General features: G+C 38.5%; 1 long non-coding RNA gene across 1 annotated transcript; it reads right to left on the bottom strand.

Annotated features, from left to right (window-relative positions):
- Window positions 1–137: 137 nt before the first annotated feature.
- On the bottom strand, window positions 138–20,538 carry LOC147361897 (uncharacterized). The gene is made up of 4 exons (XR_015138363.1): window positions 20,383–20,538; window positions 10,701–10,790; window positions 690–862; window positions 138–253 (listed from the first exon to the last, which is right to left on the bottom strand). It is a non-coding gene; the product is annotated as an uncharacterized LOC147361897 (long non-coding RNA).
- Between the last annotated feature and the right edge of the window lie 4,480 nt (window positions 20,539–25,018).

Raw genomic sequence — 25,018 nt, 5'->3', positions numbered from 1 at the left:
AAACAACAACAATTTTCAGGAAAGCGAGGAGAAACTAAGAGAAAATTACATTACTGGGGGTTCCTATCAAGTTTTACAAGGAAAGATAGATTGAGAAATTGAACATAAATGAATACAACTAAAACGGTGAAGGTTTTACCGATATCCGTTGACAGTCAATGATGTTGCTCAATCTGTGTGTGATGGTCAGCACAGTGCACTGGGCAAATTTCTCATGAATTTTTTTTTTTTTTTTTGTATTAACTCATCAGTTCTAGAATCAAAGAAATTGGTTTAGTTCAGTAAAGACAGGAAAAGCAGAATTAAGACTTAAAAATATCATGATACCTTTATGTTTGTTTTTTTTTTTTAATCAATACCTTAACATATAATCTTGTTCCTAAAAAACTAAGTATAAAAAGTCTATTTAAAAATTAACTGTTTTTCATAAAATGACGGAAAATAGTCTTCCCTTAAAATTGCTTAAAACTATGAGTTGGATTTAGGAATCTAGCTCTCAGGATGCCTCAAAACAACATTAACCCCTTATAACAAGTCTTAGTTTTTCCTTTGTTTTCTGGAATTAATATTACCAAGAGATACCATGGGGCCAAGAGAACACTTAGAAACATTTCTAAGAATCACTAAATGTTTTCCATTTACCACATTTAGAAATCAGATTTAAGGTTTCCTGGGCCCCAGCTCCGTACCTTGGATCCACGTTTGATGTGGCTTTGTCAATAATCAATATCTGATTTTTCTTGAGAATAGCCCTGGCAAGGCACACCAGTTGTCTCTGTCCAACACTGAAGTTCAATCCAGATTCTGCTAATTCAGTATTCATTTTACTAGGAAGATGTTCGATGGTGTCTTTAAGTTGCACCTGTGGATACAGAAAGAATGACATTTCCTAAGCAAACTGCTACTGATGCAGACAAACCTCTTACACATTAGAACTCTGATGTCATCAGGACTTCTTTATTTATCATACATGTACAGCCAGGTGATAGGGAGAGCTCTTTCTAAAGAGCATTCACTGAGAAAGATGGTGGGGTCAAGTCAGGACAGAAAGATCTCAGTGTCCCTCATCCCTGCCACAGGACAGCCTCAAGAAACCAAACCTAGGGATTAATTAAGGAAGCCTCTCAAAAAATGAAGCTATTTCTCCCAGTGTGGTTTAAACAGGAAAGTTAAAACAATCTTTATGTTTGAGTCAAGTTTCCCAAAGTTCATTTTGCATAGGAGTTGGTGCACTAAGGAAAAACTTCAAAAAATTTTTACAATAATTCTTTTTCTCTGAAGATATAATCTTACCAGCACTTTACCATGTGATGAAGTTTAAAATACACAAATTCAAACAATGGCAAACTGCACCTTATACATCAGTAATACTGGAACCTGCTCTGGTGATGGTTCTTTCCCAAGTTTAATTCTATAAATAGTGGGCCAATCAAGTGCATTTTTTTAGTGTCATAAATGTCTTGCAGTGAGTGAATGAAAACTCATGAAAAACAAGACACAACATCTTATTTCCCCCAGAGTATGGATATAGATGATGTTTATATTAATCTATCTTCATAAAATTGTATTCATAAGATTAGAAAAAACAAACTTTAACTGCCAAAGATAATCTGAAAGTACATTTGGTGGTAGGGGTCAGTTCAATAAATATTTGCTTTGGAAAAATATAGAGCAAGAACAAAACTAAGGCTATACTTGAAGAACAAAGAAAGCATACACTTCAAATTAAGAGACCAACAGATTGATGAGTGATGGCTGACAAGTTATCTGACACATTACAATGTCAGATAACAACATACCAAGGGTGAGTGAGCAGTTTTCATTTTTCAGGTATCCTAAGTGCTGAAGCACGTCTATAAATGTGAACCTGAATTGTGCTCCTGATGGAGTCCAATCCCATGAAAGGGGAATTCTGAATTAAGATTAAATATAGTATTGTTATGTAGCATTAACATGAAAAGTACACAAAATCTAAAGGGTAAGATTTGGATTGTGGTGCAAGTGGTTGGATTTGCTTAAGACTGACATCCTGACTCACACTTGCCTCTGACTTGGATGACATCTAATCATTAATTTCATTTTATACTTTTCTTCAAGTTTGTCCATATCTACTTCATGAAGAAAAAAGGTTGTGAGGGGAAATGTTTTTCAGAAAATTCTGTTTTTTGAGACTGGCTTCATTTATAAGTCAGGGATGGTTATGAGAATATATGAATATAAAAGCCGTCTGTAGTGTAATGACAAAATCAATTTATACTCAAGTATTAAGAAGGACAATAGAGGCAGAGACAATAATAAGTAGGAGTTACAACTAGAGAATCTGAAAACATATTAGATAATAGTATAATATTACTATGAAATTTATTGATTGAGATAACTGTGTTAGGGCATATAAAAGAATGTTCTTGTTCTTACAAGGTGTACATTTATGTATTTCAAGGTGAAATCCAACTTTTAATAAACATTTCTACAACTTACTAACAATTCAGCAAAATATAGATTATAGAAGAGATGGAGAAAACATGGGAAGACACTAACAGCTGATGAATCAGGTGAAGGTGTGTATGTGTTCATATTCCTTCCATACTATTCCTTTCAGGTTCCTGTGACTTGAAAATTTAAAAACAAAAAATTGGAGACTTGGGACTCCCTGGTGGTCCAGTGGTTAAGAACGCATATATATGGAATTTAGAAAGATGGTAACAATAACCCTGTATACGAGACAGCAAAAGAGACACTGATGTATAGAACAGTCTTTTGGACTCTGTGGGGGAGGGAGAGGGTGGGATGATTTGGGAGAATGGCATTGAAACATGTATAATATCATATATGAAACTACTTGCCAGTCCAGGTTCGATGCACAATACTGGCTGCTTGGGGCTTGTGCACTGGGACGACAAAGAGGGATGGTATGGGGAGGGAGGAGGGAGGAGGGTTCAGGATGGGGAACACGTGTATACCTGTGTTGGATTCATGTTGATATATGGCAAAACCAATACAATATTGTAAAGTTAAAAAATAAAATAAAATAAAAAAAACTCCACCTGCCAATGAAGAAGACATGGGTTTCTTCCCTGGTTCAGGAAGATCCCGCACATGGCATGAGGCAAGAAAACCCACGTGCCACAACTACTGAGCCCACACTCTAGAGCCCACAGGCTGCAACTCTTGAGTCTGCAGACCACAGTACTGAAGCCCGTGCGCTCCAGAGTCCACGTGCCACAACAGGAGAAGCCATGTCAGTGAGAAGCCATGCACTGTAATGAAGAGTAGCCCCTGTTTGCCACAACTAGAGAAAGCCTGCAAGCAGCAATGAGGAACCAGCACAGGAAAAAAAAAAAAAGAAAGGAGGCTTGAAGCCAGAGATCTTGGGCATAAGTCCTGCCTGACTCTGCCAACTGGGCAAGTTACTAAACTTACTCGACTAAATTCTAAGACTGTAATATCATAATTATAGAGATGGGTACCTCCTAACATTGGTAGAGTATAAAATGAATCAGTACATGTAGAATTTATGACAGATCAATAGATATTGTCCAATATTAATAATGCTGTCAGCTAGCCTCTCTTCATGTTCTGCTCCATTTTCCTCCTTTGCCTGTATCAGCACTGAGAACTTGTTACATATGCACTGGCTTGTTTTTCATCTTCTCCAAGACAATTTAAGGTCCAAAAGGGCAGAGACTTTGTCTTTTGATGATTGTGTTAGCCCCAGAATCTGCAACACTGCCAATCTGCAACACTAACAAGCTCTCAGGAGATATTTGTTGGCTGTATGAATGAAGACGTAAGTGGATCTCATCGTGTAGCATATCTGTTCCTATAAATTAGAAAATAAATCCACATAGATAAATAATTTACATATAACACTACTTTCTCATTAAGTGTAAATGTAAAAGGAATATATTCTTATAACAATTATCTGGCTGCAAGATATCACAACATCATACTTTAAACAGTGGAAAGCACTGAAAAGGTTATGATTTAAGGAAAATGGAGTAAATAATACTATTCAAAACTAGACATCTCAGTACAGAATCCTTCAGACTGCTTTTGAGTTTTGGAAAATAATATAGCAAAATTCAAAAATAATACACTGAAATTGAAGGTACCCTATTTCTTTAACCATAAACATTTTCAATGTAACCTACTACATGTACTGAATCTACCAACCAGGCAACAACACCCCTCACAGGAGGTCAACACAGAAGTCAGATGGTTTCCATGTTTTGTGGAACCTTCTTACTTTTCAAAAAGAAAGGCTGGTATGGGCTGGAAGGAAATGCTGAAATGCAATCAACAGATGGGGAAGAACTTTTACTAGACCAGGACTGGCAGTAAAAAAAAAAGGGAGAGCCCGCTCACCTAACAGAAGGCCCAGGAAATGGACATGTGACCTGTCTCCACCACAAGGACTGAACCACATGGTTCCTGATGCACAGGCTGCCAATGCCCAGATTTTTGTGTCTTGGTTTCCTATGTGATGAGACACACTTCTGTCCAAACAGAGATACTATCAATATTGAATATTTGACTGCCTGATTTCTTCCCCAGTTTTGACAGGACATCTGCTAATGCTGCTGCTAAGTCGTTTCAGTCGTGTCCAACTCTGTGCGACCCCATAGACAGCAGCCCATCAGGCTCCCCCATCCCTGGGATTCCCCAGGCAAGAACACTGGAGTGGGTTGCCATTTCCTTCTCCAATGCATGAAAGTGAAAAGTGAAAGTGAAGTTGCTCAGTTGTGTCCAACTCTTAGTGAACCCACGGACAGACCATGTGCTTAATTTCACATCCCAGAATCTAAGGTGTTTTTTTTTTTTTTTTTTTTAACAGAAGCAACACATTGGTGATTCATTTCAAGAGGTTTATCTACTATGCTCTTTTAACCTTTGAGTGATAAAGTACTTCATCTTCAGGTACATTTATATTATATGTGTGGTTCTGCTTCTGCTCTTTAGTGCCCCAATCAACACTAATTTCCTCTCTAAGGAGGAAGGAGGAGGAAATAGAACTAGAGGACTTTAAAAGAGGAAAATATAGTGGTTCCCTCCTACTCACTCTCAGGCCACCTCTGTGAGTTTGGGTTCACATGTCCAGTTTGGCATAATTTATGCCAGGAGCCAGCACGGGAGTTCCTACCCATGACAAGGCCATGTGGGCAAGCCCTGACGGGCAAGGCGAGTCAGGGCTTGAGGACCCCCCCTGGATCTGCCTGAGCATCTACCCCAAAACCAGAATCTGTCTGTTTTACTATTTTATGACTTTTTCCAACTCCTCTGACATTAACAGGGGGCTATCCCCTACCACCTTTCTTTGAAGATAATCAAGTTAGAGCTCTAGTTAATTAGCCTCTTGGGCATAATAGGAGTGTTTTAATCCAAACCTCTCAGATGGCTCTCTAACTTGCCTGACAGGTTTATCCGGACTCCTACAGCTATAGCTACGCATACAATTGTTTACAGTCTCCCAACCTTGAGAGGCACGGGAAGCTTAAGACATTCAAATAGTATAGAGCCTCTCAGAGAGTTAAAAATTGTTAAAATAGAACTAGTAGAGATTTCATTGTTGAGCCAATGCTTGCTGCCAAGTTTCCACATCTCCTGTATTGTATCTTTGGAAGTATATTAATTAATATAGTTGGTATATAGAAAAAATAAGTAATGGCCTTGGTGCTAACAACTTTGACCCTTAAGGTAATAAATTTTTTCCTTGTTGTAAACCCACTGTACCTCTGCCCTATAGAAATGCAACTTTATCTAACACCTTCGGAGGATGGCGCCAAACTTTAAAATAATTACTCTTAGAGAAAATAAGTCTTATCAGAGTCATAAAATGTTAACAGGCTTTCTGGCCAGAAGATGATGTAAATCACATAAACCATTTGTATGCAATAAGTTTGCAGAAAAGAAAGCCTAGTCTCGATAAGGATCAAAGACTGCTGACTTTGCATGATTTTATTACCTTCTATGCACAACTGGAATCAAGCTTGCCAGGAGAAATATCAATAACCTCAGATATGCAGACAACACCACCCTTATGGCAGAAAGTGAAGAACTAAAGAGCCTCTTGATGAAAGTGAAAGTGGAGAGTGAAAAAGTTGGCTTAAAGCTCAACATTCAGAAAACGAAGATCATGGCATCCGGTCCCACTACTTCATGGGAAATAGATGGGGAAACAGTGGAAACAGTGTCAGACTTTATTTTTCTGGGCTCCAAAATCATTACAGATGGTGACTGCAGCCATGGAATTAAAAGACGCTTACTCCCTGGAAGGAAAGTTATGACCAACCTAGATAGCATATTCAAAAGCAGAGACATTACTTTGCCAACAAAGGTTCGTCTAGTCAAGGCTATGGTTTTTCCTGTGGTCATGTATGGATGTGAGAGTTGGATTGTGAAGAAGGCTGAGCACCGAAGAATTGAGGCTTTTGAACCGTGGTGTTGGAGAAGACTCTTGAGAGTCCCTTGGACTGCAAGGAGATCCAACCAATCCATTCTGAAGGAGATCATCCCTGGATTTCTTTGGAAGGAATGATGCTAAAGCTGAAACTCCAGTACTTTGGCCACCTCATGCGAAGAGTTGACTCATTGGAAAAGACTCTGATGCTGGGGGGGATTGGGGGCAGGAGGAGAAGGGGACGACAGAGGATCAGATGGCTAGATGGCATCGCTGACTCGATGGGTGTGAGTCTGAGTGAACTCCGGGAGTTGGTGATGGACAGGGAGGCCTGGTGTGCTGCGATTCATGGGGTCGCAAAGAGTCGGACACGACTGAGTGACTGATCTGATCTGATCTGATGCACAACTTAAGGTATATAAGCTCCCTTTGAAAATAAAGCTATGGGCCTTGTTCAAAGCTTAGTCTCCCCGTGTCGTTCTTGTTTCCTTTTCTCTCCTTTTCTTCTCTGTTCTTCCTTCAGGGTGACTGACTTGGAGCGTGGGGGCTCTCTGAGACCACTTACTTGCCTGGGCTTCTAAGACCCACTCGAGAAGGTGCCAAAGGTGGGCACCTTCTGCTATGTGAGAGGGCGCCTGCGGCCTCCATGGTCAGTGCAAACCTGGTGTCACAGGTTTTATTGGCTTTCCGCTTAAACCAGTTAGTTCACCTCTGTCTCTTTCTCCTTTTATCTATCCTTAATCGCCAATGCTGTCCTCCCGAGGGAATCCCTGGATCCAACTGGGGCTGGACCCCGATAAATTTACAAACTAAAAACTAGGGTTTTGAATTCACTTAAAAACTGGTCTTATTGATTTAGTGATCACCTCTTAGAGTGACAGGCTTTCCAGGTGGTGCAGTGGTTATGAATCCTCCTGTCAAATGCAGGAGATGCAAGAGATGCAGGTTCGATTCCTGGTTTGGGACGATCCCCTGGAGGAGGAAACAGCAACCCACTCCAGTATTTCTTGCCTGAAAAACTCCATGGACAGACCAGTCTGGCAGGCTATAGTTCCACAGAGGGTCACAGTGTCAGACACAACTGAGCATGCACACGCGCACACTTAGAGTGATAGATCACCCCCTTATTCTATTTCTTTGGGAATTTTTCTTTATCACATCTGTGTGTTTTTCAATGAAAGATTTGGTAGGCTTTCTTTAAAACAGTCATAAAGAAGCAGTTCCTAGAGAAACACAGCGATGGAATGATTTCTTTAAGTGATATTACCAAAGTTAACAGGGTCAATTCCACAAGCAATACATGGAAACCACATACTTCACTTTTGAAATAAACTCACATCTATTTCTTTTTATAGAAAGCTCCAAATGTAGTTTAAATAAAGGTAGATCTTAGTATTATCTACCCTTTCTACCACTTCATCATTTTTAGAATTTAGATAAATGTTACCTCTCTGTCCATGGAACAATGTGTTCTAAACTTCTAGAGTAATTTTTCTATCTGAGAATCTGTGAAAAAATATATCAGCTGGGAAACAAATAGAAAAATAATTTACCAGTACTTCCAGTTTTTTTTAAGATGTCATAATTTCATTATTAAATCTATTCTGTGAATTCAAGATCAACAGATCAACCTATTTTTTATTACATTTGACGGTGAACTGCTCTTCCCTCTTCTCTTCTAGAATTTCACTATAGACTCGCAAACTTAAATGAAATCAGAGGTGCACTGCTTTTTGGGCAGGAGAAGGTAAAGCAATTGACCCAATTTAGGAAAACAAAATCCCCATGTTTCTGGAAAGCCAGGTGGGTGGGTAAAGACTCAGTGCTGACATCCTTCAGAAACCAGAATTACTGGATGGAAATTGTAAGACCTCCAAATCTGCCTGCTCACAGTCAAGGCTCATCCACACATTATAGACTTCAGAGTTTCCTGAAACGGTAACACTAAATGACACACACATCAATTCAAAACAACATGAACAATCACTCAGATTTGTATAACCAAAAAAACTATTTAAAGAACTATGACACACTTTTCTGAACTTTTGTTTCCTCTAGGTTTTATTGTGTCTGGTCTTATATTTAGTTCTTTAATCCATTTTGAGTTTGTTTTTGTATATGGTATTAGGGAGTGTCCTAATTTCACTCTTTACATGTAGCCGTCCACTTTTCCCAGCACCACTCACTGAAGAGATGTCTTTTCTCCGTTCTATATTCTGCCTCCTTTGTTATAGTTTACGTGACCACAGGTATGTGAGTTTATCTCTGGGCTTTCTATATTGTTTCATTGATCTGTATTTCTAATTTATGTGCCAAATACCATACCATCTTGATTACTGTAGTTCTGCATTGAGTTTGTCAAAAAATTCATTTGGGTTTTTCTGTAACATCTTATGTAATGAACTTTTTGGCCAACTCAGTAATGTAGCCTGCAGTCAATGAACCTAATTTCCCCAGTTTCATTTTTTTCTTTCTTAAGATTGCTTTGGCTATTTGGTATCTTTTGTGTTTCCATACAAATTATAAAAATTTAAGCCCTGTGTCATCCCAGTGCACCAGCCCCAAGCATCCTGCATCCTGCATTAAACCTGGACTGGTGATTCGTCTCTTATATGATATTTTACATGTTTCAATGCCGTTTTCCCAAATCATCCCACCCCAGAGGGATGGTACGGGGACGGAGGTGGGAGGGGGGTTCAGGATGGGGAATACACGTACACCCGTGGCAGATTCATGTTGATGTATGGCAAAACCAATACAATATTGTAAAGTAATTAGCCTCCAATTAAAATAAATAAATTTAAATTAAAAAAAATTAAGCCCTAATTCTATGAAAAATACCATTGGTAATTTGACAGGGATTGTACTGAATCTGTAGATTCTTGGGTAGTATAGTCATTTTCACAATATTGATTCTTCAAATCCAACAACATGATATATCCCTCAATCTGTTTGTGTAATCTTTGCTTTCCTTTATCAGTATCTTACAGTTTTCTGAGTACTGGTCTTTGCCTCCTTAGGCAGGTTTATTCTTAGATATTTTATTCTTTTTTTGTTGCAATGGTAATGGGACTGTTTCCTAATTTCTCTTTCTGATCTTTCATTGTTAGTGTATAGGAATGTACGCGCTTACTTTTTAAAAGCAAAAGACTGAGCTAGGTCTTATATGAGAAATTCAAAGACTGTCTACAGTTTAGAAGTCTAGAGTTTCTGCCATCAGTAGAATCAATTTGTAAAATGAGTGCAAATACACAAAATAATTTGCATTAGATACTAAAACCAACAGCAAGTTAATAGTCAAAAATGTTTCATGCCAAGGTAAGGAAATTCAAAGAAGTAGGGCAAGATAAAACATGATACAAATGACAGAAAATTCTCTAGAAATGAACCTCTCCATACAAAAGCTTAGCAAATTCTCCAGGGTTCTGTTACCTGCATTCATGCTGCAGCATTAAAATGACATAATCACCAATAAATAACCATTCTCACATTCCAGGGCTTCCCTGGTGGCTCAGACAGTAAAGAATCTGCCTGCAATGTGGGAGACTCAGGTTCGATCCCTGGGTTGGGGAGATCCCCTGGAGGATGGAATGGCTACTCACTCCAGTATTCTTGCCTGGAGAATTCCATGGACAGAGCAGCCTGGCAGATTACAGTCTGTGGGATCGCAAAAGTCAGACATGACTGCGCAAATCTCTGGCTTCTGTCTTCTTCTCACCTTCCAACTCTATAACATACTTTTATAAACACTTAACTATGAAACTTCCTCATTTTATTGGTCTGATCTCATTAACATCTTTCAGTTAATAATGAAAAATGACTCATCTCCACTTAATAGATATTTGCTAGGACCAGAGGAATAAAATGAACACTGGAGAGTAATTAGGTCAATTATATCACTAGATCACAAGTAGAACTTGATCCCATAGCTTTAACATCTAATTTAGAGCTCTGCTAAGGACGGGGGAGCCTGGTGGGCTGCCGTCTATGGGGTCGCACAGAGTCGGACACGACTGAAGCGACTTAGCAGCAGCAGCAGCAGCAAGGACAAGATAATGTGCTCTCCTTCAGGGTTTAAGGAAAAAGCTAAGATGGAAACACTGTATTATATTGTTGGTTTTCATCATCATCAATTAACAAACATTTTAAGTGCACACATGTCATCAATGTTCTTCTAGGAGGTAAACAAAGTCAGTTAAACTATTAAGCTTCTGTTAATTACCTGCAATGCTCTAAATGTACACTTTTACACACATGGATACTGATGCTAACAAGTTAATTACATTTAATATTAATAAATTACCTCTTCTAAGGCATTCCACAGTTCCTCATCTGTATGTTCGTTAAAAGGATCCAGGTTATTCCTCATTGTTCCAGTGAATAAAACAGGTTCCTAAATACCCCAAAATAGTGAATGTTATTACCTTAACCTCTTTTCATTATATCCCAATGCCTAGAGAACAGAATTAAAATATAAAATATCAAAATTCACTGTAATTATTAATAATAATGTTGGAAATGTATGGTTAGAAAACATCATAAAATAATTTTCCATGTACAAAGTATGCTACAAAATATCCTCCAGGCTACTGAACATTAACAGAAGAAGAAAGTGTAGGAGAAGCTTTTTATCTTAAGAAAAAACCTGAAGAGAAAGGAGGATTTGATTTTTTTTTTTTAATGCCATCCTGGGAATATTTGCTTAAGCACACACATGCAAACTGAGGATATGATTATTTGAGAAATTTTATATCAAGATCTACATAAATTAGTTGTCAATCCTAGTGTGACTGGGAAATATCAATAGCATGATTAGTTGAAGTCTGTGCCTCAAAGGAAAACCATTATATATTTAAACAGTGGCACTGAAGAACAAACTAGGCTCTTTTCTCCACTGGTCAAACAGTCTTCTAAGATATGGAATCTCTCCATTTGTGTGAAAGGAACATCCTCACATGTGCAATGAGAAGTCAGCTCCTGGGGTCTGCAGCAACTCTGTCCATGCAAAGATCTCCTCGGATTCTGCATCAACCTGATCCCCACGTTCTCTCACATGTGTGTCAGGATGACCTGCCTCACAGAACCTTGTTATTAACTCCAAGGTCAGGATGACCTGAAACCCATTATGACCTGGGTCATAATAAAATTATTTAAATAACTTTTCCTAATCTACTTTTGGAGGAGCCACAAGTAAATTACCCTAGAAATATGTGTCCTTCCAAGATTCAAGAGAGAATCCTATACATAAGCTCATGTAGACTTTTATTTACATTTTCTTCTGGAAGGCTCTAGTAAGCCATGCCACAAGAATATGAGCAGCAGAGAAGAGTCCAACACGCTCCTTTCAGTGAAGGGGGCAGAACAAGGGGAGGCACACGTGTGGGAACAAGAGGAGACCTGACGCTTCCACAGTGTCCGGAACTGCTCGGAATCCCCACATTCAAATCCCGTCTGGCCTTGGGGCTGGACTTTCCTCCTCACTTCACAAAAGCCTGAGAAGATGAAGAAGACAGACATTTCTTTTCCCTAGTCATGAAGAAGAATGACACTGAGACAGCCTCCTGTACCTTCTTTCAAATTTGTCTCTGTTTTAAGTCTGGTGAGAGACAAATGAATGCAGAAGACTCAGGGTGTGCCACGAAAAAATGTGTATCACTAAATAAAATTCAAAATTAAAAAGACATTATAAAAGGAACTTTATTTGCACAAAGTTGACTAAGTGGCCAATATGCCTCCAAAGCAGTGAAATCACTGGTCATACATTTCAAAATGATTACTGAACTGAAAAATCCTGAGACCCAAATTTAAGGTCTCCCTTAAAACTCTTGAATTTAGGATCAAAGAATAAACAACCATCTGTGCAATGGTAAGAGTTCCTTGTTAGGGGAATAATGATCATTCTATTTCAGATTTTCACAAAACTCTTTTATTCTTTTGAATTATCAACCCTAAGATTCCAACATGCAGGCAATTTCTCATCCTTCAGCTGTTTCCATGAGGTTAAAACAGATGACACGGCCAGGCAAGGGGAGACTGCTCCCCTATATTCCTCTTTTCTCCATCTTCACTTCATTTTCCAGATCCTTTCAGATAAGCAGCTACTCTCTAAATATAATCTCAGTTGTTGTTCTTTCTGGGAAACATACTTAACTACTTCAGATCCTCAGCACAAAGGATGAACATACATCACCTACGTGTCCTGTTCAAGGAAATTACTTAGGAAGAGCCTTCATCTTTGCTTATGCCTGAAATTTTGAACACAAATTAAGGAGTACCTTCTTAAAAACACAGTATTCATCTTTGAAAGTTTCCCCCTAAGACGGATGGTCTATGTCTCCACTCCCCTGTCTCTGCTCCTACCCAAGTCCTTACTGCTATCCCATATCCCCCAATTCTGATCTGTTCTGTGGGGCCAGCAGGATATTGGGATGAGCCTGGGAGAGAGAGAAAGAGGACCCCGGCAGCTCACTGCTGCTCCAAGGATCACAGGAAGCAGGAAGCCAGGAAAGATGATGCGAGTTCATTATCTGAGTGGCTCACCCGAGTGGGACAACTCAAAGAAACAGCACTGAGCTCCCCTTCTGCAGAGTCTGCTCTCAGCTTCCCAGGTTCCCTAAATCAGGGTGTTCAGACACAAACATCACTGCTTCCCTCTCATTTGGGGGGAAGAGAGATTTAAGTTTTTTGCACTTAGACAACTTAACTTCAAGTAACCAAACCAACAGACTTTCTTTACCTCTGAGCCAGAAAGACATTGTAAAGACAAAGGACTCTTGGTTGGAGAGGGTAAGATTTTGAGTATGTTCTCCTGACACTTACCAGCCCAAGACACCTAAATAAATAAGCCCATTTCAAAACTGATGCTGTCCAAATAAGGAACGGGGCAGTAGGATTAGTATCTTCTGGCTTTGCTCCATACTTATTCACTTTCATTATGGTTTGGGCAATCCTTTCAAGTGCGATGGTAGGAAAAATTCAGTAAAATATCTGATGAGAACATCATTCAGTTCAATTAACATTTGTTGATAAAAATAAATTTGGAGTCAGATAATTTTCAGTTCTGATTTTTCTGCACATTAGTTAGTAGACTTGAGATAAATTCTTAACCTTCCCAAGATTTACTGGAAACTGGGGTTAGCCTTGCAGGGCTGCTCTGAGAATCTGGAATAACAGTGAAGCTCCTGGTGTGATACTAACATGGACCAGGAGCCAAGCCCAACATGGAGACACTGAGGGGCGGTGTTTGTAAAACTGCAGGTGCAACCAATGGATCGGGAAATCGGCTTTGTGCCTCATGACCATCATTTTGTCATTTATATGAACTAGAATAGAACTGGTATCCCAGAAAATATCAGAGCACAGAGCAAGAGTAACGTTATTTGTGAAATTTTTGTTTCTCTGTGTGTGTGTATGCACACGCAGGCACATGAATCATGATACAAATCAGTTGTATATGGACCACACTCAACAAGCACTTGAAGTCGCAAGCAGAGTAACTTACTCCCCAGGCTCTGGAGCTGGGAATCTTTTTAAATTTGAATCCGATTAGTATATTTTGGCGGAGAAGGCAATGGCACCCCACTCCAGTACTTTTGCCTAGAAAATCCCATGGACAGAGGAGCCTGGTAGGCTGCAGTCCATGGGTTTGCTAGAGTCAGACACGACTTCACTTTCATTTTCACTTTCATGCATTGGAGAAGGAAATGGCAACCCACTCCAGTGTTCTTGTCTGGAGAATCCCAGGGACAGGGGAGCCTGGTGGGCTGCCGTCTCTGGGGTCGCACAGAGTCAGACATGACTGAAGTGACTTAGCAGCAGCAGCAGCAGCAGTATATTTTGGAAATTAATACCTTGTTGGTTGCAACATTTGCAAATATTTTATTTCATTCCATAGGTTGTCATTTCAGTTTTATGTATGGTTTCCTTTGTGCTGCAAATTCTTTTAAGTTTAACTAGGTCCCCTTTATTTTTGCTTTTGTTTCCATGACTTTAGGGGACAAATCCAAGAACATACTGCTGTGATTTATGTCAAAGAATATTCTGTTTTCCTCTAGGATCTTGTCTTACAACTGTTTAGGTCTTTCATTTATTTTTACTTTATTTTTGTCTATAATATTAGAGAATGTTCTAATTTCATTCTTTTACATATAGTTGTCCAGATTTCCCAGCACTATCTATTGAAGAGACTGTCTTTTATCCATTACATATTCTTACTATTTTTGTCTTTCATTAATTGACCATAATTGCATGGGTTTATATCTGGGTTTTTTATCCTGTTCCAATAATCCATGTGTCTGGTTTCTGTGACAGTAACATACTTTTTCATTACTGTGTCTCTGTAGGATAGTCTGAAGTCAGAGACTATGATTCCTCCAGGTGTGTTCTTCTTTCTCAAGATGGTTTTGACTATTTGAGGTCTTTTCTGTTTCTGAATAAATTTAAAAAAAATTCTTTTTTGTTCTAGTCCTGTGAAAAATGCCATTGGTAATTTGATAGGGATTGCACTGAATCTGTAAATTTCCTTGGATAGTATGGTCATTTTTAACAATATTGATTCTTTTGATCTAAGAACACTATATATCTTTCCATCTGTTTGTGTTGTCTTCAATTTCTTTCATCAGCATCTTATACTTTTTGAACTACAGGTCTTTTGCCTTCTTAGGTAGGTTTATTCCTGGTTATTCCTAGCATTGTTTTTCATGATGGCCAATGAGACTGCTTCCATAATTTCTCCTTCTGATACTTTGTTTTTAGTCTATATAAATGCAAGAAACACCTGTATATACAACAGCTTATACAGCTCAAAATCAAAGACACAAACAACCCAATCAAAAAATGGGCCGAAGACCTTAATAGACATTCCTCCAAAGAAAAATACAGATGGCCAAAAGTCATATGAAAAGATACTCAACATCACTAATTATTAGAGAAATGCAGATCAAAACTACAATGAGGTAGGACTTTACACTAATCAGAATGGCTATCATTAAAAAGTATACAAATAATAAATGCTGGAGAGTGTGTGAAGAAAAGGATAGCTTCCTACACTGTCGGTGGGGATGTAACCTGGTGCAGCTATTACAGAAAACAATGCGGAGGTTCCTTAAAAAGCAGAAAAAGAGTTCCCATGTGATTCAGCAACTCTAATCCTCAGTGTATATCCGGAAAAGACACCCTTATTCAAATGATACATGCACCCGAATATTCACAGCAGAAGTAGTTAACAATAGCCAATATATGTCCATGGACAGATGAATGGATAAAGAAGATGTCGGGTATGCACACACATGCACACACACAATGGAATATTATCAGCCATAAAAAAGAATGAAATAATGCCACTGGCAGCAACAAGGATTGGGACCCAGAGGTTGTCAGACTAAGTGAAATAAGTCTGACAGAGAAAGACAAATATCATATGAGACCATGTGTATATGGAATCTTAAAAAAATTATAGAAATGAACTTATTTACAAACCAGAAATAGGCTCACAGACAGAGAAAAAAATAATGGCTACCAAAGAGAAAAGAGATGCTGCTGCTGCTGCTAAGTCGCTTCAGTCATGTCCAACTCTGTGTGACCCCATAGACGGCAGCCCATCAGGCTCCCCTGTCCCTGGGATTCTCCAGGCAAGAACACTGGAGTGGGTTGCCATTTCCTTCTCCAATGTATGAAAGTGAAAAGTGAAAGTGAAGTCGATAGGGAGGGATAAATTAGAAATCTGGTAATAATAGATACACACTACTATATACAAAAGAGATAATAAGGATCTATTCATAGAACAGGAAACTACACATAATATCTTGCCATAACCTATGATAAAAGGATCTGAAATATATATATATATACACACACATATATAAACACATATATACTGTATATATAAATATATACATATTTATATAAACTTTTATATATATAAATATATATAACTGAACCTCTTTGCTATACAATTTAAACATTGTGAATCAACTATGCTTCAATTTAAAAAAATAAACAGACACATAGAAATTAAGTCCTGATTTTGTCCCTTACTTGATAAGTGGGATAAGCTCCCCATGCCTCATTTTTAAATTTGTTAGGTAAAGATAACAAAAGAATTGTGAGGATTAAGCAGGAATGGTAGGATAAGTGGCTAAGATGTGTTAGTTATTCCACAAATGTTAGGAGTTATCAATACTCATGTAACTTGCCAGGGATTGTAACCAGCTCTAGAATGACAGACATGAGAAATATAGGCTCTGTCATCAAGGAAAGGAAAGAGTATGGGGCAGGCTGAGAAGGCCAGAGGTCTTGGTGTATAAGCAATCAGTAAGTACCAGTGTGTACAAGGTGACAGTCAGGAAAGAAGCTGGTGGGAGGGGAGCCAGAAATCAAAGTACAGAAAATGCTAGTCTGTTTTCTTGGTCTTGGTGGAAAAACATCAGACACATTTCTCTGTTATACTTTTCCTCAAAATTCCTATTGCGTTTTTTTGTTTTTCTTTTTTGTTTCTTTGCCATACTATTTACATTTATAGAAACAACTTAGTTTATATTGTAACAATAAATATAAAGAAAATCACCAAGGATATGAACACATAAGCGGAAACTAAAGAGTAAAGTAACTCCAGAAAGTGTTACTCGTTTTACTTAAGCAGAAATAATACCCAAAGGTCTGTGCCCTGATCCTTAAGAATAATAATAGTTCTTATTGACTGAGCCTTTCTAAGAAACAGACATGGACACAAACATTTCCTCACCTAGTTACATCTTCACAGAAAACCTGTGACAATGATTACCAGACCCAGTGTAAGGACAAGGGCGCTGAAGTTTGGAAGCTGAGTGACATCCTCAAGGCCCCACAGTCGTATGAGGCAGAACAGGAATAAAACTATGGGTCACGTTGACACTCAGTCTACACTCTGAAACATTCTACACCTGTATGACTCCTGAATGGTTTCCTGGGACCCTTTACACACTGCACTTTCTCTCTAGATTCTCTCTCTTTGATCAACCAACATTGAAATCTTGGAGACAAAGGCATATAAAGTGGAACCTACATGGGTACAAGCCTTAGTACTATTTTGTAAGCATGCTGTCTGGAGTGTGCACATAGATCATACTCAAAGGACAGAACCAAAGCATGTTGATCCAAAGGTTTGTTTAGTCTTTGCTCAGATGTGCTTCCAAATATTCTTGGCAGAGCCAAGAATAATCTAATGTTATTTATTTATAGAATTATTTTATATACAAAAGCATACAACATTTTCCTATTGAGAAGCATTAAAACTAATGTAGGTCATGTTTCTAAAGCCTTGCATACAAGGACTTTATAGACATGCCCTTTATTTCTGTTAACTAATCTCACTTGGACATTTCAGAGATGAGTACCATAAAAATATAAAACTTGGGAATCTAAACTCATTTATTTTCTGCTGTAACCACAAGTCATAAATCTAACAGCCAGAAGAAATTTTTAAATATGGGGACTGAATGTGCTAAAAATTTCTTCCCATTTTTCCTGAATGGGAAACCTTTGAATAAAAATTGTTTTTTTATTTACAACATTGTAGTAAAATACACAGAAAATTTACTAGCTTAACAACCTTTAGGTGCACAGTTCAGTCATATTAAATATATTCACATTGTTGTACAGCCATCACCACCTTCCAGCCACAGCCATCCCCACCTTCCAGCCACAGATCTCCTTTCATCTTGCAGAACCGAAAATCTGTACCCATTAAACAGCACCTCATTCCCAGTAGCTCCTGGCATCCACTGTTCTACATCCTGTATCCATGAACTTAGTACTCTAGGTATATCCTTTTAGTAGAATCATATAGTATTTGTCCTTTGTGACTGGTTTATTCCACTTAGTTTAATTTCCTCAAGGTTCATCTGTGTTGTAGCATATGTCAGAATTTCTTCTTTTTTAAGGTGAAATAATATTCCACTATATGTATATGAGAGCTGGACTGTAAAGAAAGCTGATGGCTGAAGAATTGATGCTTTTGAACTGTGGTGTTGGAGAAGATTCTTAAGAGTCCCTTGGTCTGCAAGGAGATCCAACCAGTCCTAAAGGAAATCAGTCCTGAATATTCACTGGAAGGACTGATGTTGAAGCTGAAACTCCAATACTTTGGCCACATGATGTGAAGAGCTTACCCATTGAAAAGACCCTGATGCTGGGAAAGATTGAAGGCAGGAGGAGAAGGGGACAACAGAGGATGAGATGTTTGGATGGCATCCATCACCGACGCAATGGACATGAGTTTGAGTAAACTCCGAGAGTTAGTGATGGACAGGGAGGCCTGGTGTGCTGCAGTCCATGGGGTCGCAAAGAGTTGGACATGGCTGAGCAACTGAACTGAACTCGTGTATATGCACCACACTTTATTTTTTCATCTGTCAATGAATGCTTGGGTGCCTCCGCCTTTTTGCTGTTGAAAATAGTGCTGTTATAACATGCATGTAGAGGTATCTCTTCAAGACCTTTCTTCCAATTCTTTTGGGTTTATACTCTAAAGTAGAATTGCTAGGTCATACGATAATTCTATCTTTAACTTTTCTGAGCAAACACCAACTTTATTTCCATAGTGCACTATTTTACATCCCTATTAGCAATGAACAAGGATTCTAATTTCTCTACATCCTTGCCAACACTTGTCATTCTCTTTCTGTCTTTCTTTTCTTTGATAGTAGACACGTTAAGGGTTGTGATGTGGCATTTCACTATAGTCCAAAAAGAATATCTTGGTTTCAAAGTACTTAAAGAGTAATTCCAGGGATTTTAGAGGCCACGGGGAAGTAGCAACATCTGTACCCAAGCCCACATGCTCCCTCCCTTTGGGTGCCATGTTCTATACGCTTCCTAATAAATAGGCATTTCAGGGCATATTACACCCACATTCCAGGAAGCACGATTGCCTGGCTCATTTTGTCTCATCTCCTCTCTGTTTTTCTCAAGAGGGTATTTTTCTGAGCTTCCTCTTATGGGCAGATGATTATCAAGTATATTAAAAAATTCAAATTATTTTTTTAAAAATCAGTAAGTCTGTCAAAGCAGAGGGCAGGATGGAAGATCAGGACACAGGATCTAGGCTGCCCTGGCTATATACCTGGAGGGTAGTAATTTCTCAGTAAATATTCACAGAAATATGTTGAGTGAATTAACCATAAGGAATGACAGGATACTATGCATATAATCCAGTCTCCAAAACATTCCCTGAAAGTTATACTTCTTTAAGATGCAGGGGAAAAGAAAATAGAATCCAGGAAAAGATGGCCAATTCAATGCTCTCCCATCATAGCAATCACACCTGGATCTATGTGACGCATTTCACACTTCGTCACCTATTTTGTCCTCACAACAGCTTGAGGGCTTGGTACTGTTAGTTACCTTGTAAGACAGATAAAACTGAGGTACATAGAAACAGAATTCTGAGTCTCCTGCTCTACCTCACTATTCTGTACTGCCTCCCTGGTGAAAATTATCACTAATGGATGAATTGTCAAAGTCTCCCCAAAGATCTATATACTCTGGAATTCTCAAAGCTCTACAGTTTCACAGAAAGTTCTCCAAGGAGATAATCACCTTTGAAAAGATGTCATCATTTCCCACAGCAAAATTCCATCTATAAGACACTTAAAAGCCATGTTTCCCTATAGGAACCTCTCTAGCACTAAACAAACCATTTATCCTTTTGTTCTCAGAATTATGTGGTTGTCAATGGATAAAATTGTGGCAAACAAGGAAGACTGAGTCTAGAAATCTATCTCAGTAAGTTATTAAATCATATGCACACAAAACTAAACAAATGAACAAAGAAACAAAACATGGTATCCAATGAAAATGTCTGTTGAAAATACCTGATGCTAAAAATGTGCTCTATTGGGAAAAAAAGGATCAACACTTCCATGTAATTTGAAAAAAAAATCAAATTAAAACCAACTAAACTTAGATACTTTATAAAAAGAACATGTGAGATACTCTGATGTGCATACCTGAGGTGCAACTGGCATTTTCTTCCTTAAATCATGAAGTCCAATGTTGGTTGTCCAGATCCCATCAATCCAAAAGCCACCTTTGGGTTCTGACAATCTAAAAAGAGCAGTGATGAGGGAACTTTTTCCAGCTCCTATTCTTCCCACAATGCCACGCTGTAAAGAGACCAAGTGGGATTAAGAATTAACAGGATATAACAAACCTAGGATAAACCCTGATTGTTGAAGATGAATTTTCAAAGTTCTATTATATATGAAGTGTAGTCTATAATTTCTCAAGCATGGTCTTGGTGACATTTTGGGCTAGATAATTCATTGTTGGGGGTTTAGAAGACTCTCATGTATATTGTAAGATGATTGACAGTAGCCATGAACTCTACCCACTAGATACCAGATGGAGAAGGCAATGGCACCCCACTCCAGTACTGTTGCCCAGAAAATCCCATGGATGGAGGACCCTGGTAGGCTGCAGTCTATGGGGTCGCTAAGAGTCAGACACAACTGAGCGACTTCACTTTCACTTTCCACTTTCATGCATTGGAAAAAGAAATGGCATCCCACTCCAGTGTTCTTGCCTGGAGAATCCCATGGACCGAGAAGCCTGATAGGCTACAGTTCATGGGGTCGCACAGAATCGGACAAGACTGAAGCAATTTAGCAGCAGCAGCAGCAGCAGATACCAGATGCAACCCCCAAATTGTGGCAACCAAAAATGGTAGATATTCACAAATGTCCCTTGTTGAGACCACCATGAACCCAAGCATATATAATAAAAACTCGAGTGACTTTTATGCTTTCTTAAGATGCCATGCATTTTATTCAGATTTCCCTGAAGGAATGCTTAATATGCTGAAAATTGTTTTCTGTGATTATCGCATAATTGTGTGGTATGTTAAAGGGAGAGAAATGTATGCGTGTGTGGTGTATGTGTATACATGTGTATGGATGTGTGTAACTAACATTAGTAACTAAAGCAAGAAGACAACAACAACAACAAAAAAAAATCTGCTGGCAGTGATAAAACAGCAGTCTCCTAAGTGGTGCATAAGAAGTCAGTTTTTAAATTAGCTTTATTCCTACTGCCTGGGTAATTTGACCTTGAGAATTACATAGGTAATTTTACAGCAATGTCAACAAGTCACAAGTGTTATACACAAACAAGTACTCACTTTCTCAGGTATCTTTTAAGAGGAATTATTCTTTGGATGAAACTGGAGCCTATTATACAGAGTAAAGTAAGCCAGAAAGAAAAACACCAATACAGTATACTAACGCATATATATGGAATTTAGAAATATGGTAACGATAACCCTGTATGCAAGACAGCAAAAGAGACACAGATGTATAGAACAGTCTTTTGGACTCTGTGGGAGAGGGAGAGGGTGGGAAGATTTGGGAGAATGTCATTGAAACATGTATAATATCATATATGAAACAAATCGCCAGTCCAGGTTCAATGCATGATACTGGATGCTTGGGGCTGGTGCACTGGGACAACCCAGAGGGATGGTACAAGGAGGGAGGAGGGTTCAGGATGGGGAACATGTGTATACCTGTGGTGGATTTATGTTGATGTATGGCAAAACCAATACAATACTATAAAGTAATTAACCTCCAATTGAAATAAATAAATTCATATTTTAAAAAAAGAAAAATGAAGTCACTTCCTGATATTAAATATCTTAATTATATTCTATCTTGAAACTTCTTAAAATATAAAATGCAGAATCTTAAAAGACAGAGGCCAGTAGACAAAATGCACATAATGAGATCAAAAACCACATAAACAAAATTTGCTCTTTACATGGGACCTTTCATCAGAGCAGTACAAAAGGAATTTTATTAATAATACTTACAGCTGAACCCTGGAAAAATACATGTCAAGTGTCAGTCTATTTATTAAAACCAAAGCAGAGAGAAATTAAGTGACTAACAATAAGATTAAAGAATCTATACAATGCAGGTTAAATGCTGGTAAGGAAAAAAACTGCACATATGGATGTATGCAGAAACTGGCCTTTTTTACCCATGAGTTTGAAAGTGAAAGAAAGTATTAGTCACTCAGTCTTGTCTGACTCTTTGCGACCCCAGAGAATGTAGCCCTCCAGGCTCCTCTGACCATGGCATTCTCCAGGCAAGAACAGTGCAGTGGGTTGCCATTTCCTACACCAGGGGATCTTCCTGACCCAGTGATGAAACCCAGATCTCCTGCCTTGCAGGCAGATTCTTTACCATCTGAGCCACCAGGGAAGCCTAACTGCAAATTCCCTGAAAGAAGCTTTCCAAAAGATGATTTCACCTCTGTTTAGAATCTGGAATTGATGAGAGTGTAAGACATGCTTTCGATCATCTGTAAATCAGTAAAAAAATTTTTTTTCTAATTTTATTTTATTTTTAAACTTTACATAATTGTATTAGTTTTGCCTAATATCAAAATGAATCCGCCACAGGTATACATGTGTTCCCCATCCTGAACCCTCCTCCCTCCTCCCTCCCCATACCATCCCTCTGGGTCGTCCCAGTGCACTAGCCCCAAGCATCCAGTATCGTGCATCGAACCTGGACTGGCAACTCGTTTCTTACATGATATTTTACATGTTTCAATGACATTCTCCCAAATCTTCCCACCCTCTCCCTCTCCCACAGAGTCCAAAAGACTGTTCTATATATCAGTGTCTCTTTTACTGTCTCGTACACCGGGTTATTGTTACCATCTTTCTAAATTCCATATATATGCGTTAATATACTGTATTTATGTTTTTCCTTTTGGCTTACTTCACTCTGTATAATAGGCTCCAGTTTCATCCACCTCATTAGAACTGATTCAAATGTATTCTTTTTAATGGCTGAGTAATACTCCATTGTGTATATGTACCACAGCTTTCTTATCCATTCATCTGCTGATGGACATCTAGGTTGCTTAAATCAGTAAAATTTTAGAACTCATAGCTTTAAAGAAAACAACTAAATCTTTCTAAGCAATATAATCAAAATTCTTGGAACTTTTCATATTTTAATCATATTTTCTGATTTGAATCTCTAAAGTTTCCCATCTTAGTCTGTCAAATCAAACATGGCAATTTAAAGAATTTATCTTTATAGAGATTAAACATAAGAAAAACTGGGTTTAGCTATTTATCTTACAAAGATAATACAATGTCTATTAGATATTTTGTTGTTGTTGTTTAATTGCTCAGTCATGTCTGACTCTTTGCGACTCCATGGAATGCAGCATGCCAGGCTTCTCTGTCCTTCATCATCTCCCAGAGCTTGCTCAAACTCATGTCCATTGAGCTGGTGATGCCATACAACCATCTCATCCTCTGTCATCCCCTTCTCCTCCTGCCTTCAATCTTTCCCAGCATCAGGGTCTTTCCCAATGAATTGGCTCTTCTCAAAAGGTAGGCAAAGTATTGGAGCTTCAGCATAAATTTTTCCAATGAATATTCAGGGTTTATTTTCTTTAGGATTGACTGGTTTGATCTCCTTGCAGTCCAAGGGACTCTCAAGAGTCTTTTCCAACACCACAGATCGAAAGCATCAGTTCTTCGGTGCTCAGCCTTCTTTGTGGTTCCACTCTCACATCCATACATGACTACTGGAAAAACCATAGCTTTGATTATATGGACTTTTGTTGGCAAAGTAATGTCTCTGCTTTTTAATACACTGTCTAGGTTTGTCATAGTTTTTCTCCCAAAGAGCAAGCGTCTTTTAATTTCATGACTGCAGTCACTGACCACAGTGATTTTGGATCCCAAGAAAATAAAGTCTGTCACTGTTTCCATTGTTTCCCCATGTATTTACATGAAGTGATGGGACCTGATGCCATGATCTGAGTTTTCTGAATTTTGAGTTTTAAGCCAGTTTTTTTCATTCTCCTCTTTCGCTTCTATCAAGAGGTTCATTAGTTCTTCGCTTTCTGCCACAAGGGTGGTGTCATCTCCACATCTGAGGTTACTGATATTTCTCACGGAAATCTTGATTCCAGCTTGAGCTTCATCCAGTCCAGCATTTCACATGATGTACTTTGCATATAAGTTCAATAAGCAGGGTAAAGATTTACAGCCTTGAGGTACTCCTTTCCTGATTTTTAACCAGTCTGTTGTTCCATGTCTGGTTCTAACTCTTGCTTCTTGACCTGTATACAGGTTTCTCAGGACATTTTGTGCCTTATTTTAAACCCTAATCCATATAATACAGATGGACCATTCTCTGCACACCGGCAGGTCATAGTGTGTACGTATGTGGCTCATGTGTGTGTACAGGGAGAACTAAATGATATCCTGCATTTGGTTCCAGACAAACCCAATCATGTGAATATCACAAAATAAAGCAAGTTATATGAATTTTTTGTTTCTCCATTCAAATAACTTTATGAAGATCATGGCATCTGGTCCCATAAATTGATGGGAAATATATGGGGAAACAGTGCAAACAATGACAGACTTTATTTTGGGGGGCTCCAAAATCACTGCAGATAGTGACTGCAGCCATGAAATTAAAAGACACATACTCCTTGGAATAAAAGTTATGACCAACCTAGATAGCATATTGAAAAGCAGAGACATTACTTTGCCAACAAAGGTCTGTCTAGTCAAGCCTATGGTTTTCCCAGTGGCCATGTATGGATGTGACA

The sequence above is a fragment of the Bos grunniens genome, chromosome 12 (genome assembly GCF_055505025.1).
Source record: "Bos grunniens cultivar Pamir isolate PY7600 chromosome 12, Bosgru_T2T1.0, whole genome shotgun sequence".
NCBI lineage: Eukaryota > Metazoa > Chordata > Mammalia > Artiodactyla > Bovidae > Bos > Bos grunniens.
The sequence above is the reverse complement of the archived record's forward strand: the minus strand, read 5'-3'. Positions and strand labels throughout refer to the sequence as shown.